Source organism: Magnolia sinica, chromosome 2 (genome assembly GCF_029962835.1).
Source record: "Magnolia sinica isolate HGM2019 chromosome 2, MsV1, whole genome shotgun sequence".
In the NCBI taxonomy this organism is placed as follows: domain Eukaryota; kingdom Viridiplantae; phylum Streptophyta; class Magnoliopsida; order Magnoliales; family Magnoliaceae; genus Magnolia; species Magnolia sinica.
In genome coordinates, this window is record NC_080574.1 from 10,675,999 (window position 1) to 10,681,565 (window position 5,567).

Here is a 5,567-nt window from a genome sequence, read left to right on the forward strand (position 1 = left end):
TGACCATGAAGTGAAGGGGAATCGCCGGAATTGACCGTGAAATGCATGGAATTGACCATGAAATGAAGGGAATTGACCGTGAAATGAATGGAAATGACCGTGAAATGAAGGGAATTGACCGTGAAGTGAAGGGGAATCGCCGAAATTGACCGTAAAATGCATGGAATTGACCGTGAAGTGAAGCGAATTGACCGTGAAATGCATAGAATTGACCATGAAATGAAGGGAATTGACCATGAAATGAATTGAATTGACCGTGAAGTGAAGGGGAATCGCCGGAATTGACCGTGAAGTGAAAGGGAATCGTTGGAATTGACTGTGAAATGCATGGAATTAATCGTGAAGTGAAGTGAATTGACAGTGAAATGCACGGAATTGACCGTGAAGTGAAGGGAATTGACCGTGCAATGAATTGGATTGACCGTGAAGTGAAGGGAAATCGCCGAAATTGACCGTGAAATGCATGAAATTGACCGTGAAGTGAAGGGAATTGACTGTGAAGTAAAGGGAATTGACCGTGAAATGCATGGAATTGACCGTGAAGTGAAGGGGAATCGCCGGAATGGACCGTGAAATGCATGGAATTGACCGTGAAATGCACGGAATTGACCGTGAAGTGAAGGGAATTGACTGTAAAGTGAAGGGGAATCGCCGGAATTGACCGTGAATTGCATGGAATTGACCGTAAAGTGAAGGGGAATCGCCGGAATTGACCGTGAAATGAAGGAAATTCATCGTGAAGTGAAGGGAATTGACCGTGAAATGAATTGAGTTGACCATAAAGTGAAGGGGAATTGCCGAAATTGACCGTGAAATGCATGAAATTGGCAAACTCATATTACAAAAATGTACTACAATTTGACAGTAAAATGCGTGAAATTGACCAAGTAGTGCATGAAGTTGACCGATCAATTCAGTAAATTGAACGGGAACTAAGTAAAATTGACCGCGAAACTTCGTCGAATTGACTACAAACTTCTTGAAGTTTATTTGATAACCACGTAAAATTGACTTAGTAATGCATAAAATTGACCACGTGAAATTGACCACAAACTACTAGATAATTTGTTAAGAATTTTCCTAGAATTTAAACTTCTAGGTAATTGACCGCAAACTCCAATCACTCCCTTACATTTAGTGAAATCTGTGTTCGAGAAATAGAATAAGAGTGCGTTGATATGAAACACGTTCTTTGGAGAAAAGTCTTCAAGATTTCACGTTTATCAATGCATGCACGTCCTCTCAGAAAAAGAATGCACTTAGCGTTGAGTAGAATGCAACATGGAATATGTAATGTGATAGTAGGATGAAGATTTAATGAAGAAAATGGGTGAAAAGAAGGAATAGGGGTGATAGAGATGAGTTCGGATGTAAGGGAGAGAATGGAGTGAAATTGATAAAGCATGGGAATTTTCGACCTGTGAAAAGTTGTCTGTACAACAAAGGCTTATTCTTGGGATGTAAAAAGAAGTGGGCTTAAAAAGGTTAGTAGGCCATAAATGGGTCATACAGTGGGAATTTTCTCTTCATATACCCATGCTCAGCGACCAATTACACTGTCAATATATAAAATAAAATGAAGATATTAATATTTAAATGGGAATCTCAAATTATTTTAGTCCAAGTTAAATGAAATATATATATATATCATTCCATTTTAAGTCGATTATACATAGAGGTGGGCATCGAGTTGAGTTGGACCGAGTTAGGGCTGACCTAACTCGATCCGGTTTTAACATATGCCTGACCCAAACTTGACTCGACTTGGTATTGAATCTAGCATGCATGAACCAATCTCAATCCGGGTGTAGCTTAGCCTAATCTGGATCGAGTCCGACCTGGTCAAAAGTACCGAGTCAGTTTGAGTTGGCACTGATTCAAATTGACAGATGAGGAAGCGAGAGAGTTGAGAGGAGAGAGAGAGAGACAGAGAGGAGGAGGGTGGTGATGGTGGTGGGTGGTTTTCGGGCTTGAAAAAGGGAGAGAGGGAGGGAGTGGAGAGAGAGAGAGAGAGAGAGAGAGAGAGAGAGAGAGAGAGAGAGGAGGTTAGTGATGGTGGTAGGTGGTTGCGGGGCTCGGAAGAGGAGGAGGATGGAGGGAGAGAGAGGGTTTGGGATAGAGGTGTACGTGAACCGAGCTAGCTCGGTTAGCTCGCTTTACTCGACTCAAAAAAGTTCGATTCAACTCAGTTTGAAGTCGAGTTTGAGCCTCGTCGAGCTGATTTTTGAACTCGAAAATGAGTTTGAGCTGGCCCTAGCTCGAGTCGACTAGGATCGAACTCGGATTGAACCAGTTCGATGACTCGGTTACTTTGATATTGATGTTGTTCACCAAGTGTTTGATGAAATGCCTCAAAGAAGTGTGGCTAATCGCAAGGAAGGTATGTATATAAAACCAACACCCTTTTTTTCTTAGTTTTTATGTTGCTTAGAAGGTGTTTGATAAAATACCTGTAAAACCATTGCTGCTATCTCAAATAAAGTGAGATTTTGAAGGCGTAGTCAAGGTGTTTGTGAAAAATGCTGCAATGGCAAACTCGGCTCGATCTTGGCTCGAACTAGATTCGAACTAGCCTGAGTTGCTGACCGAACCAAGCCGAGCTGGCCAGTTAGGCTAAGGACCGAGCCGAGTTCGAGCGGAGGTTAGCCAGTGGCTGAGCCGAGTCGAGTTGAGGCTAGCTCGACTTGGTTCGACTCGATGTACACCCCTAGTTTGGGATCGGGTCGAGGTCGGGTGCAGCGTATAGGGTTAGATATACTTAAAAATTAAACTTTTTTTATATTATATTAATACACACACACACACACACACACGAATTCGAGTCGAGTCAGTTTGGATAACTCGAACTCGACTTGGTTTGAATTTGGATTGGGCGAAGTTTACTCAGTTCGGATTGACGAGTGACGACTCACCCATTTGGTTAAGATGAAGTCGGGTCTGAACAAGTCAAGTCAGGGAAGTCGAGTCGTCTCATGCCCAACTCTAATTACGCATCTTTATATAACCATATATATTAATATATAGATGAACCAAAATCTCATTTCAAGAGACTTGGGTCAGCATTTCCAATGGGCTCTATGCCTATCTCTTAGGTTCATTTTATTTATTTATATGGGTTTTGGAGATGCAACAAAAATAAAACATTTCATAAGCCTATTTTATACTTTATAGCCTTATGGATCCCTGTTCAGATATTATTAAGTTTCTACCCAAAAAAAAAAAAACTCAATTGCTACCGCTAAGATTTACCTAATCAGTGTTGTCGATGAATTGGTTTTTTTTTTTTTTTGTTGTCAATGTTATTCATTTGATTAGAAGGCATCTCCTCAATCCATCATAGATGAAGAAGAGGATGCGAGCCAGACGTCAGTCATTGTAGCGGACCTCGCAATATATGTGGAGAGATGAGAATGTCTCTCTCTCTCCAACCACGCCCCCCCCCCCCCAAAGGGAATAATTTATATATAAAGAAAAATTAGAGTTTTAGAGAAACACTTGTTATAGTATTCTACCACCGTATAATCTTTCGTATGTCCAACTACATTAAAAATCTATGATTCTGCCCTATCTCATGCACCCAGTCAAATCCTTTAATTATTATGGTCATGTATCATATAGGTTGAATGGTCATATAAATAAAATAGTGGAACTTTAGATCTAAATCATGGAATCATCAAATGTGATTGGAATCATTTTAATAGTTAAATAAAAGTTTAATAGTTTAAAATATTTATAATTTTTTTTTTGAGTGTTAAGCCGAATAAAAATAAATAAATAAATAATAAATAAAAAATCATTTGATAAATATTTGATTTCCAAGACCTAAGTCATAAGTGAATTCCTGAAGAATTAGAGAATCTTTTATTAGCTCGTGTGAATCTTAATGGAGCTTGATATATCCGTCCGACTATACTCACTTTTATTAGCTACATGATGCCCTTATGAAGTGATTAAAAATTAAGATATTGATTCCTCATATATACTTAACCCTAATTAGACTTGGTATATTCTCATGTTGGTCATAATCTAGGTATGATGCACTTTTCACTCTGTACACTTGATCCCAATCCACTAATACCTCGAAAGGTCCAAACTAGGAGCCTATATCTATGGCACACTCGTGCCCTTATGTGGGGTAGGGCAAAGTCACATTAACTTATTGTTGTGCTCAATCGTAAAGACATTCCTTCCTAATTACTTATCATCATTTTTTCTCATACAAGATGACCACACACACACACACATACTCGTTTCAACATTGAAGTGTTGGTATTAATCCCTAGTGGGGGTGGCTAACAGTGAAGTGTGAACTGTCAATGGGGTATACTAACAAGCTAACCAAAAAGAAAAAAGAAAAAAAGATTACAATATATAAAATCATAACCAAAGGCTTGTCCTATTAGGTAAAATAGAGTATGGAAATCCATGACTCATAATTTGCGAGTCACAACTATTCCTAATTAGTGATCATTGTGTCCAAGCTCTCAAGGACAACCAAAAGAATCTCTTTTTTAACTCTTGTTTATGTATGTTTGAAGTGTTCTCATATATTAACTATGGTATAATCACATGTTTATCTAAAACCCATGATTATAATAAATTATGGCCAAGATAATACCATCCACATCATTAATGCTTAAGATATGCTCTCACATATTAACTATGGCATAATAACATGTTCATCTGCTACTCATGGTTAATGTGAACTTGGACAAATGTGCTGATTTTGGACCTAGCTAATTTGAGAATGATCTGATTTAGTTTTGAAAATGACCTGGGCTGGCATGTTTTGACCTAGCCCTGCCAGGTTGCGGCGTTAGAGACGAGTCTCATTGAACATGCCTGCCTGTGGGACATGTCTCCATCTTTTGGTCCACTGTGATAAATGCTTTAGACAAGAGCTAGGGATGGTAGATTGGCTACGTCAGGCCGGGCTGATTACGTCCGTGTATAGACATTAGCTGAGGACCTGAGTCTAAGTCCATCACAGACCGAACCAGCTTGGGCCAGACCAGATCCACCGTCCAAATACTTAGTCCACCATTATCAAATGAGTCAGGCCTTTAGGCAAAGGGAAGCCCAATAGAAACCGGCCGGGTCCAATACATACCCCTGGACCTGGCCCCGGTGGTTAGCTGGTGGTCTTGAACTCAGATCAGACCAGGTCCTTTTACTCAAGCGCAGGGCTTGACAAGCCTCTCGGCACATCCCGCAGGCCAGTTTGAGCCCTGAACAGCCTGTGTTAAGCACGACATGCCGTGACCATCATTAGGTGCCACGTGGCACTTATTCTCACATATCACGGAGTACTCTGACACATACACCTATGCATCTCTGTTGTACACAGTACACGTGTCTGTGGTGGTTCGAGCCCAAGTTCACCCGTGCAAGTTGGATAGAATACGTGCCAGCACACATGCGTAAAATCGTTATCGTTCATGAGGCAGGTCCGACCGAAAGGCCAAACTAGTCCGCTCATCACTTTGGGACCTCATGTATGTATGGACAAAAAATGGAGCAGATGATTTTGACTAATAGCTACGACCCACTAACCATTTCTAAGTACC